Genomic DNA, 14,287 nt, shown 5'->3' on the forward strand with positions numbered 1-14,287 from the left:
TGCATTATTTTACCTCACTGCAATAATTGCACGTTTGCAGGAAATCCAGCAAGGGCTGCATGCTTTGTGCGTCATGATAGAGTCAACATTACAAATTCATGCTCAAAAAATGAACTCCATTGTGAATTGATGAGAGCCTTGCCATACGAGGAACAGATGCATTGAAGGGTTCAAAGTCCAGTTCCAATGCATAGTCGTTCTTGGGCCTATAGATACATTATCACTAATATACTCAGTTTTCACATTGTAATAAAAAGATCTATCTTAAATAGGGATTTAATATGGATCTAATTTTTTTAAGTGCAAATATTTTTATGAGCTCAGATTATTTGAATGTTTTGTATGGTTATTTAATTTTTCTATTTTTATTTTTAGATTTTTATTTTGGTCAACATGAGAAAAAATTCAACATTGATGACCTACAGATAGGGTTACACATCATACTGGACTATAAAATGAGCCTCTCTACTCAACAAAAGAAACAAGATATATATAGACTATTTCATATGCATTATTTATGCATCATCCAGTCATAACACTGAATGTCAATATCACAGTTACAATGCAATACTCTGTCAAACTGATATCAATGCCTATTTCTTCCTAAATTTAGACATTATATATATTTAAACACAAAACCGAAAATATCAATGTGCATTTGCAACTTTTAGAGTATAGGCATGATTTTGTTCTCGACACCTTAAATTCCATCCAGGATACATGAATAATATGAATGCAGACACGTGATGATGCCACACAGGCTACCATATCCAATGGAAAATCCTAATTCTCTAGTTGTTGATTATGCCACTCATATTTTCAGTGATGAGAACACTAATGGTTGTTCTGTCATGTAAATCATGATTATGAATTCATTCTCATATGAAATGTATTTCATGCATAAAAAATGAATGTGTGTGTGGTGTGCACATATGTTTGTGTGGTCGTGTTTGTCTCTATCTGAACTTCTTACTTGTAAGCTTAAACGAGACTGAAATCTTGCCGCAGACGATTCATTTGTACATATACATAGCTATTTTATTTTTTGCAGCATAAGTATGATTAAATGATGGTGCAGATAGCTTAGGCTTATGAGATGTTTGCAGCTCCTAGGGTTCAAGAGAGAGTTGTTGATGGGTTGTTCAGAATTTTGGAAAGCATTGTACTTATCATACTGCTGAGATTGATAATAAAGAGCTCTCACATCAACTTTATGTGCACATGCATGTAAATGATGATAATTCCTCTACATTGGAAGGAAAATGGCAGCACAACAGAGCTCAACATTATTTTAATTTGGCTGAAATTTTTCTTGGGACTAGTATCTGTTTATTGAATTTTGATGTGTGTTGTATATTTTTTTTTTTTTACAAAGTCGGCTACTCATATATTAAAAAACGTGCTGAAGCAAACTATTACATAATAAGGGAAAGCATGAGAGCAGAGGTACAAAATCGGGTGCGCAGACCCAGTTTCCTCATAGCTTCTCTTGATTGAAAACCAAACTAAGTTTAGGCGGCTATATTGCCGTACAAAGGACCCTCCTAACCAAGCAAATTTGCAGTACATAAATCACGGAAAGTGAGGAGTGACCGAGTCTTCCTTCTGGGCACTTTCTCTGGTCGGAGCTTCTGCCTGATTGCTTTCAGTGAGAGTGCGAAGATGATCAATAACCGCCTCCATATGGATGCAGCGGTCCTTCAAAGCTTCAATCTCTTTCTTGCGTTTCCCCAACTTCTTTCGTTTGGATTCACGGTCAGCATAATAGTCCTCTGATAAGTCTTTAATCTGTTTTTTAATACTGTTGATCATTATGGTGTGTGCCAAGCACATATTGCACTCTTTGTTGTTGAAGAGCTTCCCCATTGGATCGTTGTTCTGTCCCTGATTGGAGGGCTGACCTTGGTTGTTCTCCATTGTCGCTGGCTGAGAAGAAGGGGCCGAGAGAGCGTTGCTGAGCAAAAACAGGATAACAAGGAGTCGGGGAGAAGAGAAGAGGGGAGGATGATCCCAGGAAACAGTATTGGGTGTTGAAGACGGGGTACTGTGGATGTCACGGGCTCCCAATATGCTCCAAGAGATGACAGAGACGCTTGAGGCTTGTGCTGAAGGTGCAGAGAGGATAAGAGCTTGTCCAGGGTTTAGAGGAGGAGGGTAGCTCGTGATCCGGGAGATGGTGGGGTTGATGACAGGAGACAGGGGTTGGGCGCAGTCCAGAAGAGTGGTTGAGATGCTGAACGTGCTCGAGCCAGCAGCTGAATCTACGAAGCTGAAGGGAGGAGGGTCTATGATCCTGATATATGAAAAACAGCCACTGTGAGGAAACAAAATAACCAAAGGGAAACAGCTTACCCCTGTAATGGAACTTGGAGAGTGGAAACTGAGATTGCCGCGGATTCCCGAACTATTCCAAATGGAGAAAGAGACTGTTAATGCTTGAGCAATGAGCGCAGAGAAGGTGAGAGTTTGTCCAGTATTTAAGGAAGGATGGAGGCTCGTGAATCGGGCGATGAAGGGATTAGTGACAGGAGACCGGGGATGGGCGCGGTCAAGGTGAATGATTAGGAAGCTGAGCGTGCTCGTGCCAAAGACAGAGGCTGCGGTACTGGAGGATGGCAAGACTGCGGTTTTGGGGCTCAATATCACACCTGCTCTGAAGTTCGTGATTTGATTCTTATCCCGATAATGATGAGATATCCCCGCGTACTCCTCTGAACAGCTTATGGATTTGCCAGGGGGGTCGAAAAGATATTCAAGGGGCACGAGGAGACTTCGAACTTGATGAAGGGGAAGGCTATGGAATATCTCTGACATAAACCTTTCCATTCTCACAGACTTGACCAATGTCTCTTCGGACTGCGAGATTTGCTTGACGATCAGCTTCCTTATTGTTGTCTCTGAGAATATGTTTAAATATTACCTCTCCCAGCTCTTTAATATTCTCCATAGTTCTATTCTTTATGTTGTTTAAGGTCCTTTGCTTATAGTCTCTCCCAGAGATCATGGCTTTGATTATTATGGCTGAATCCCCAAGAATGAGCAGGTTCCTGAGGCCAAGATTTTTTGCAATGTGAGAGCCTAGAAGTAGGCCATAAGCTTCCGCTTTATTGTTTGACATCTGGCCTAGACCCCATTCAAAGGAGGCCATGAGATTCCCCTGGCGATCCTTTATAATCCCTCCAGCACCAGCTTGGCCCGGATTCTTTTTGGAGGCCCCGTCAAAATACAAAACATGTCTTTTTTGATTTCTGATCCAATTGTTCACTTCATCCTCCGAACCCCGAAGCTTCCAGTTCTGATTGCCTTTCTTATGATTCAGATGATTTTTTGAGTTGGGATTGAGATTGAATTTCCCCAGCCAAAACTTGTGCCTCTCCTCCTTTACATCCAACGCTGTCTGAGGGACCCCTGTCGCTTCCAGAGACTCTGCAATGAGGGCAGAGGATTTTGCCACAATGTTTGATATCGTGGGCTTCTCATTATTGAAGATGCAATTGTTTCTCGCTTTCCAAATTTGCCAGCATACATTGGAGGGAATGCTGCTCCAGAGCCTTCGCATTATGGAGTTTACTTTTTTGGGCTGGTAGAGTCTCTTGTCCCAGCTTTTGTGAAGGTTCTGGATCTTGGGAGGGAGGGCTTCAGTGGAGATAGACTCAGAGAGAAGATTCCAGCAGGCTTTGGCAATCGGGCATTCAATGAAGAGGTGGGAGATAGTCTCTTCCGCAGACTTGCACATGCAGCAGATTGAGGGACCTTGGATGCCTCGTTTTCTGAGATTTTCAGCAGTGAGGATTTTGCCGTGCATTAGGGTCCAATTGAAGAGTTTGATCTTGGGTAGGCATTCGGTACTCCAGACAGCTTTGTGCAAGGGCCAGTTGTTTACAGAGGAGATGTCTTGGAGTGCTTTGTAGCCTTCTTTGACCGAATAGTTGCCACCATTTGGATTCCATATAAACTTGTCCTCTTTCCCTCTGTCTATAGGGGCAGAACCACTGAGGGAGCGCTTGAGGTCGGCCCAAAGCTGAGCAAGATTGTTAGGGAGGTTGAGAGGAATCCACCCAGCCCATCGATCCTCTTCCCAAACTGAGATGTCAAAGAGAGAGATGAGATTGGCTTCTGCCATCCACCTGCGAAGGGGATAAAGATGGGGAATTGAGCTTCTAGCCTGAGATCCCAGGATGCTGTCATTCCATATATTGACTTCTTTACCATTTCCAGGGGCCTTTGAGAAAAGGGATTTGCAAAGAGGAAGGGCTCTCTTAATGAGGTTCCAAGTCGGGGTGCCTTGTCTTTCAGGGGCATTTTCCATAAGGATGTTGCTGGTAGGGCCATGCAGATATTTCTTCTTAAGGACCGTCACCCACCAAGCTTCTTGTTCATTGAGGATCCGCCAGATGAGTTTGAATCCCATTGCTAAGTTGGCAAGCCTTGGGACCCTGATGCCAAGCCCTCCCTTCTCCATAGGAAGGATTACTTTTTCCCACTTAACCAAACTGAATTTCTTTGAGCCTTGTTTACCTCCTTGCCATAGGAAGCTGCGCATGATTAGCTCCATATGCTTATGTATGCTTGCCGGGGCAAGCGTGATGGCGAACTGGTAAATGGGGAGAGAGGCCAGGATGGATTTTATCAAAGTCATGCGGCCTGCTAAATTTAACCAATGCATTCCCCAATTTTGGAGTTTTCCTCTGAGCTTTTCAATGATCTTGACCCAGCTTTCAGATTTGATTTTTTCTTTGGCCAGAGGCAGCCCCAGATACATGAAGTGGGACCAATTTAGCTGGGCTGGAATTTCCATAATTCTGGATATGCGCTGAATGAGATGATTAGGGACATTCCAGGTATAAATCATGCACTTGTTGTTGCTTAGTTGGCCCCCGGATGCCTGAAGGAAAAGGTCTAGGGCTTTCTTGAATCTCCTAGCCATGATGCAAGAGGCACCCCCAATGAGCAAAGTGTCATCAGCAAATAAAGAGTGGTTAATGCCTTTCGAGCCTCTTATGATCTCTATCCCCATTATTTCTTTTCTCTTCCTCATATTTTCTAGCTTAGAGCTAAAGGCCTCTGCCATGAGTATGTAGAGAAAGGGAGACAGAGGGCACCCTTGCCTCAAACCCCTAGAGCTTTTGAAAGCTTTACTTGGTCTTCCATTGATGAGAGGGGCTGTCCAATTGCCTGAGATGCATTCGTGGACCCTGCTGATGAAGAGATCAGATAAGCCGAGTTTTTTGAGGACAGCTTGGAGAAAGGAGTGACTTACCCGGTCAAAGGCATTAGCCATGTCCATTTTCATAATCATACCTTTTTCATTCCTGTTGATGCTGCTGTGAATGGCTTCTTGGATGAGGATAACGTTGTCTGCTATTTGCCTTTTAGGCACAAAACCGCCTTGGTTTTCAGAGATGAGAGAGGGGAGGATAGGTTTGAGTCTATTAGCAAGAATTTTGGTTATAATTTTGTAAGACACATTACAAAGGGAGATCGGGCGAAAACGATTGAAAGTGAGAGGGTTCGGATCTTTGGGGATGAGGGCCAAGAAGGAAGATTTTATTCCGCTGCCCATCTTTCCTTTATTGAAGAAATTCCTAACCACTCTGATGTAGTCTTTCTTAATAGTGTCCCAATGAGTCCTGTAGAAGTCTATTGTGAGCCCATCTGGACCAGGCGCTTTATCTGAGGCCATGCTGCGGATTGTTGTCTCTATCTCTACTTCGGTGACTTCTCTGTCCAGCTCCGCGTTCTGTTCCGCTGTGGTATTGTTCTCCATTGAATCGAGGATTTCCCAACCTAATCTTTCATGTTGTTCCTCCGTGAGGAGATTTTGGAAGTGGGTGGACGCTGCCTCCTTGATTTGGTTTTGCTCTCTTATTTCTGTACCTTCAACTGTAATCTTTTCTATGTTATTGGCCGCTCTCCTCGTTTTCACGCTGTTGTGGAAGAAGGAGGTGTTTTTATCTCCTGACTTTAACCAAAGACACCTGGATTTCTGCCTTTGCTCTTCCTCCTCCTTTCTGTTTAACTTGTACAATTCCTTTTGGAGATCCCTTTCCGTAATCAGCTCTTCTTCCGTGTCCTGTCTCTCTTCTTTTTCATGGTTCCACTGCACTATCTTGGCTTGGAGGTCTGATTTGGTTTTGCTCTCAGCGATTGCATTTGATTTTGCCCATTGCTTTATTGCCGAACGAAGGATCTTGACCTTGGTTTCCCAGACATAATGCGGGGACCCTCTTACCTCTGTTAGCCAATGTTCTCTTACCATAGTTCGAAAGTCCTCTTGATCTTCCCACGCTCGGTTGTATCTGAACGGAAGCGGCCCTAGATTCGTTCCTTTGTCGAGCTTTAGAATCACTGGCTTGTGGTCAGAGAGATAGCCCTGGATGATGAAACTTTTAACACATGCATAACTGCTTACTATTTTCTCCTGCACCAAAATGCGATCCAGTCGCTCTTTAATGTTGTTTCTCCCTGTCCTCTTATTCGACCAGGTGAAGCGCCCATTTTGAGGGTGAAAATCCACCAAATGGTGGTTGAGAATGATTTCCTCCAAGGAATCCCTTGAGGAGTCAGCTAGAAAATTTCCTCCCATTTTTTCTTCCGCGTTTCTAATCAGATTCAGGTCCCCTCCGAGAAAGATGCTTCTATCCTGCATTTCCATGAGGTCTTCTTTAATGGAATTCCAGCATGCTGCTTTGTCATAGATTTGGGGAGGGGCATATACATTGTATATAGTGTAATCTGCTGTCTTTGATGTGTTTTGGATGTCTGAGCGGATCCACCAACTGCTGTTTTTTTGGTTTAGAAGGTTCCATTTTCTCTTGTCCCATATAGTGCCTATACCACCTGAGGCGCCCGAAGCGCTTATTGCAATTCCTTCGTAAATTTTGTTGTTTTTTAAGAATTTTTGGAAGTCCTGTTCATTGATTTTGGTCTCCTGGAGGAGGAGGATGTCCGGGTTTTCGGATTTGAGTAGGTCACGGACTGCGTTTGTCTTTAGGGAGGAGCCCATCCCCCTACAGTTCCAAGAGACCAGATTCATCATTTACTTATTCTGGTGTGGGAACCTCCCTTCTCTTTCCCCTTTTCTCCACTTCCTTTGGTCCTGTCCAGATAGGTGTCCATTGGTTGTTGAATCCCTGTAGTCATTTCCTTTGCTGCCGTCTCATCCCTTATCTCCTTATTTGATTTCCTTCCAACCTTCCTTGGGGGATCTACAGATGCACTACTTTCCTTAGATTTGTTCCTTGTTAGAATTCTTTCTACCGTGTGGGGGGGGGAGGAGGGCGGGGGAGAGGGGGGCAGGGGGGAGGCGGGGTTAACCGGGGGGGCTCTAGGGGATTGGGGAGGGGAAGGAGGGTCGACCTCAGAGAGGGTTTCGAATTGGTTGGAGGAAGCAGGGATGTTCGGGCCATGGAAGATAGGGGGCATGGAGGAGGAGGAGGGATTCTTGTTGCTGCCTTGTGGATGGTTGGGCCTCTTTTTCTTTACAGTTTCCCACACTTCATCAGCCTTCTCAGGGTTAGATTCAGAAAGATTTGCGTTAGCTTTAGGGCATCTATTTGCGAAATGACCATACTCATGACATACCTTGCATTTGAAAGGAAGTTGTTCGTAGTCCACTTGCTGAAGGTGAGTCCATTCGTCGACTCTGAGTTTGACGGCTTCCGGCAATCCCTTCCCCAAGTCTACTTCGACACAGATTCTGGCACATGCGTGCATGTTCTCTTTGGGCTCTGATCTGTCTATGTACTTTCCTATTCCATTTCCAATAGCTCTGACTGACTCATCTCCCCAGCAATGCAGGGGCAGGTGGGGGAGACGGACCCAAACAGGTACTGCATTAGGGACATCCATCTCTGGGTCGAAGCTGGGGGTCCACTTGTTCAGGTATAGACCTCTTGTGTCCATGAAGTATGGGCCGTTCCTGAATATTAGGTTTCGGTCTTCCACAGATTCGAAGAGGAAAGTGAAGAAACCTCTTCCACAAAAGCGAATCGCAATCTTGCCTTGAACCATCGAGTTCCAATTCCTTTCAACCCATCGCTGAACAGTGCGAGGGGAGGGCCATAAGCCCGTGAACTGACCAACTAAACCTCTTTCAGCAAGAGCCACTGCCGCTTTTCTTGGAAGGGCCGGGGGAATAGGGATTTCAGGGACTTCATCCATTTTCTTGACGAATCGAGATGTCACCGGCCTGGTCTTCTCCGTGGAGTTCTCCTGAGTTATAGAAGCAAATGATTTCATGAGGTCATCCGGATCTGGACCAGAAGGTCCCAAGGCGGCCATGATCAGGGGGCTGAGCAGAGCAGCCTAGCAGCGGCGCTGCTAGGCGCGGGACAGAGAGGGTCAGCAGCGGGCGGAAGAAGGGAAAGAGGAGCCTCAGAGCGAGGGCGAGGGAGGCTCGGCCAGAGGACGAGAGGCCCCGCAGCAGAGCTGCAAGGCGGGGGCAGCGAAAGAAGTCAGAGGGCTATCATGGCAGGGGGAGCGCAGCAGAGAGCACAGCAGCAACCTCGTGTGTTGTATATTGTTATGAATAAATATATAGGAAATAATGTAAAATAATGTAAATGATAATAATCATAAATAATGATTAGTTAATTAGTAATTAGGTTGAAAAAGCATGTCTAAATGAGACATGACTCTCCATGAAGAGACACCTGCTTGATATATAAGCAAGCCTCTCATTCTCATTGTATAATCATTCATATTCACACATTTAATATATAATATGTGTATCCTCATGGATATCTTTATATTCCAAGTCTTTTGGAGTAATTAATCTATAGAAGGAATTTTGTTCGCTTCATTTGGTATCAGGGGAGTTGATCCTCTGGCTGCTTCACCCTGCATAGAGCCACACTCTCCGATCTAGGCCCTTGGCCATCAAGGTTTTGTCAACATTGTTGCCGTCAAGTTTGAAGCGTTTCTCTACAAAAAGTTGGAGTTTCTCCATATCACCAATCAGGCCTTTGCCCGTTAATTAAAGAAAAGTCATATAAATATAATGTATTAATAAATAATAAAAAAGAGCAACAACTTACCTTGGCCACATCCTTCGCTAGCCAACACCATCTTTAAAAACACATTCAGTGTTCTAGTTAGCACACTTCACATCGATTAACTGCCCCACGATGATAATTACCACTTCCTGAGGACGTAGAAATTGACTGCGACTGTTATTGTGTATACAATTTTTTTTTGCTGATGATGAGTGGCATTTGTAAATTATAAAAAGGGTAATATAAATTCTAGGTATGTACGCTTGAGACGGCAAGAATTTTTGTTGAAAGTCGTGACGTTACATAACACATTTGCCAGTGTTGGATTAAATACATTACTAACATAAAAGTGATATTTTTAACACTTCCATCGTCCCTCTATCCAACTCGGTCACGATTGTGCACTCACAGCCACCATCCATTGTACACTTTCGAAACTCCAAACTGCAATGATTATTTTCCCATGCACATCACCGCAAGAGTTTTCCCTTCTGTCGGCTAGAACGCTATCCGTTGTCAGAATCCTCTCCGCCCGTCGTTTTGGTGACCGCGGGTCAACAGTCACGTTTGCAATAAAAACGGTGTGACTGTGGTGGAATAGTCTCGCCCTTTTGAATAATAATTTGATACATATTAAAGTTAATTAACTAATTTAATTAATTAATTTAATTAAATAAAAATATTATTATTATTTAAAAAAAATATTAAAAAATAAAATAATAAGTTATCTCTCTCTCTCTCTCTCTCTCTCTCTCTCTCTATATATATATATATATATATATCTATATCTATATCTATATCTATATCTATATATATATATATATATATATCTCTATATATATTTATTTATTTATTTATTTATTTATTTATATTTTGGAAGAAAAAAAACATTAAACAAAAAAAATTAATTAAAAAAAATTAATTAAAAAAAGGGAGATAAAGTAAGTGAAAAAAATATGGAATCTCTAAGTAATGAACAAAAACAATCATTCGCAAGAGATATAGAACAATTAATGACAAAACTTGAGTGACAACATGCTGATTTTAATGAGGAGAGAAAGAAAATGGAATCCATATTCCAAGTTGAACGTCCATCATCACTCCCACAAAACAATGTAATCCAGAGTACCGAGAAAGTGCAGCTAAAAGATCAAGAGAAAGACAAAATAACCAAACTTCGGCAAAACAAGAAAGTGTTACAATAGGAATATGAAGATCTTGTGGATATGCATTACAAAAAAGTAATGGAAAAGGACGAAGAAATTTCTCGCCTCAAAGACCATGTTGAAAAATTAATTGCACAAGTCAAGAAGACTAAGGTCACAAAGAAGGAACTCAAGAAGCACCTATTCGAACAAGAGGAGGAAAATTTACATTTAAAGAACCTTAATAAAAATTTATTAGAATAAATCAGAGATCTAAAAGATAAAAAGCTTAAAATTCAAAACACTGAAAATAAGGTTGATAAATCAGAAATCAAAGAACTTTTACATCTGAGAAATCATAATCAAAGTCTACTCACTCAAATTAAGAAACTTAAGGATGATAAGAAAGCATTAAAAGACAAGTTGGAACAATTCACTCAAGAAGAAGTGTCGAAATCCCCAGTCGTAACAATCCAAGTTGAAGATAAGGGAGTGAATGCTGATCTAGTGAATATGACAACTCAAGGAGAGAAGTCAGTTGAAGAAATAACACACTTAGATGCTGCAATTCAGATGATTAACATCCCAAGTGAAGGTTTTGTAACCAACTCAACGACATCGTCCCCTGAAGTAAATCAAAAAAATCCCACACCTAATAAGGGGAAGTCAAAGAAAAAAGGTTCCCTATCGACATCCGAATCATGAGAGTAGACAACTCAACCAAGCTACGTATCGGGACCATTCAGAATAGAAACAACAAACCGATGTTCCAGAGATAATGATGTAACCTCAATCCAGCCCTATGATGGCAAGTCATTACAAAATTCCAATGATCAGAATATTCCATAGAAGACTAATCTAGGATTGTCTGATCCCTTCTCAGTGCGACAATTTTGTTTGTCACTTAAAAGATCATATCAACATGTATCGACAAAGATGACAGTTTCGAGACAGAAAGACATTCGAAGCCGAAAAAGAGATCAAACCTTTTCATTAACAAGTTTTGAGGAGGAAGGCAATGTTATGAATAAATATATAGGAAATAATGTAAAATAATGTAAATGATAATAATTATAAATAATGATTAGCTAATTAGTAATCAGGTTGAAGAGACATGTCTAAATGAGAAATGACTCTCCATGAAGAGACACCTGCTTGATATATAAGCAAGCCTCTCATTCTCATTGTATAATCATTCATATTCACACATTTAATATATAATATTTGTATCCTCATGGATATCTTTATATTCCAAGTCTGTTGGAGTAATAAATCTGTAGAAGGGACTTTGTTCGCTTCTTATATACATTAATTGTATTTTTTAAGTTTGGCTTGGGTATCCTCTGTGAATGATATGCACTATTCAATCTTTAGTAGAAAATTGATGGTCTACAAGACTACAACTAAGAAAAGTCTTTCGGTAAAAATCACATAAGAGAAATTTTTGGTTGACGTGTTTCGAACCAACAAGTGTGGTTCATCACCAAGACTAGATGAAGAGACAGACCATGGCAAAGGCTTAAATAGAAAGCAACGTAAAGACCATAATTTCATGTAACAGATATATTTGAACAATAATATTTAAATTATGATATTAATTTATTAATATATTAAAAACAAGTAACAATTATATTAATATTTCATGTAATAGCTACATTAAAAAATTACAACTATTTTCTTTTTTCTTTGGAAATAGATATTTATTTATTACATGGTGCAATCATGAATTTTCACAACCATATTGAATAGCATGGCACTAGTAGGGTGCACTCACAACAAGTGTGATTACAAGTAATTTCACAATAGGATTGAATAGCTTGGCTAATAGGGTGCAATGAAAAATAATAAACAAAGTGATTACAAATAACGCGTGATTACAAATTATTTTGTACAGTATGGAATTGAATACAAATTATTTTGTACAGTATGGAATTGAATATCCTGGCACTAGTAGGTGCAATGACAACAATAAAGGATGTGTGATTATAAAGTATTTTGGGCAGTATTGAATCATGGTTTTGAAAATCAGTTCAAGTTGACTTGGACTTGGTCGAGTTGATTGTTGGTTGAACTGCCTTGGCCTAATATTGATTTGGTGGGCTGGTTGGTACCAAATTCAGGTAGATTGGTACCAAACTGCCCCTACTTGGCTGATTATGTACCTATTTGGCTAAGTAGATCCAGAAGCCCTTTTGTGATCTTTGCTTTGATGAGGAAAAAAACCCTATTCTCTAAACCCTAAAAAATTGTTATAAAGAAATCCCCGACCTTTGCTTTGGTAAGGAAAAAAAACCCTAATCTCTAAATCCAGAAAAATGATATAAAGAGAGCCCCACACCCACTCCCTCTATTTGGGTCACACCTTTCATTGAGTATTTGGAGTTTTGGAGCAGTGCTAAAATCTCAAATAGCAGTTGTGAGGTTTGAGCTGGGAGCTCGGTTGATTAATGACTTGTAAAATGTAGTAAGCTGATAATTTGTAGCTTGTTTTTTGGATTCTAGAGGTCATTTGGAGCCTTATTAATTATGTATTTTGTTGTTGACATGTATTGTATTGCACTCAGTGCCATTTTGATATATTTATTTAATTTCAATGACTTATTCTATTATTTCTTATGATAGGCAGTAATAAATGTGCATGGAAGACTATAAGAGAGATTGTTGCATTTGCTCAAATCTAGAAAGTAGAGTTGTCTGAGTGAACCCACAGATGGAGGCAATGAACATAAAGAGATGCAACCTTTCAAATCAAGTCTCTCGAGAAGAGATAGTCACCCTGTTGTAGATGTCATAGTTTTGAGCTTCACACATCCCTTAAGCTGCAAAACCTCCAGTTTAGTTAGCATGCCTGTAGATTTTGGAATATTTGTCAAAGATGTACATCCAGAGATCTTGAGAAACCACAAATTTCACAGGCAGCCAAGAGAAGAAGGCAATGCTGTAAGTGAAGTACCAAAGCTCAGATCAAGCAGTTGGAGAGATTTAAGGGGAAAAATTGCTTTAGGAAGGTGTGTACAAGATGTGCATCCCCTCAAATCAAGAACTAAAAGCTGGGCCATTTTCATGAAAACTACCGAGGAAGAAGTTGGTCGATGTTGCTATTATAAATTGAGAACTTTGTTGCTCTGTATAATGTTTCATCTAATGAAGATCCTTGAAAGGAATTAATATTGCATTCAGTCACAAATAGGAGACATTCCTTTTGGAAACAAGTCACCTGACAATTCCTATCTGTGTTGTTTATTGAAATTTTCCCTTGACATGCCTCAGATACTAAAGTGCTTTCAGACAAAAAAAAATGTTGAATTGTTTTGTTCGGAATATACAAACTCACCTGGCTTGAGTTCCTTGTCCTCAGTGCAGTTCATGTATGCATTACCATAACCCAAAGACTTGGTCATGACTCCCATGCATTTTGATGAAATCTCTTTGAGACTCCTACCATTAGGCTAGGACACACTACAGTGAAAATAGAATCCTGGTGGATTGCTTAATATTGGAAAGCAGACACATTCATTCTACTCAAAATCCAATATGCACCATCCCTGCCACATCCCTTTGAGACTTCCTGCCATTAGGGAGTGGCACGCTACATCAAGAATGGAATCCCGGTGGACAACTTAATATTAGATAGTAAACATTATCCACACTTCTCAAAATCTAATATGCACCATCTTCCAACTTCATCCCTTTGATTCTTCCTTCCATTAGTGTCAGGTACACTACAACAATAATGGAATCCTTGTGGACTGATTACTATTCAACATGTTGCATCACCTAGCCTTATCCCTTTGATACTCCTGCCATTAGTGTAGGGAACACTACAGCGAGAATGTAATCCTGGTGTACTGCTTTGTTTCCAATATGCACCATCACCCAGCCTCATCCCTTTGAATGTCCTGTCATTAGGGTAGGAAAACCTATGCTAGTAATTTGACAACAAATTAATGTAAATGTAAATTTGGATAAATTGTTTTAGTTATTGACAAGTCAGTTTCATACCAAATCAGTAGTTATGTAACTAAGGAGGCTCATATAAAACTGATGAATGCCCGAACTATTGTAACGGAGAATCATTTCATTGATTGAATAGAAATTCCAATCCCTTGCCCCATGGATGTTTCCTTGACACTTTGTCAGGGTTTT

This window comes from Pinus tabuliformis, chromosome 5_1 (genome assembly GCF_031772625.1).
Source record: "Pinus tabuliformis cultivar Carrire ecotype Pingquan chromosome 5_1, CPIR1, whole genome shotgun sequence".
Classification (NCBI taxonomy): Eukaryota; Viridiplantae; Streptophyta; class Pinopsida; order Pinales; family Pinaceae; genus Pinus; species Pinus tabuliformis.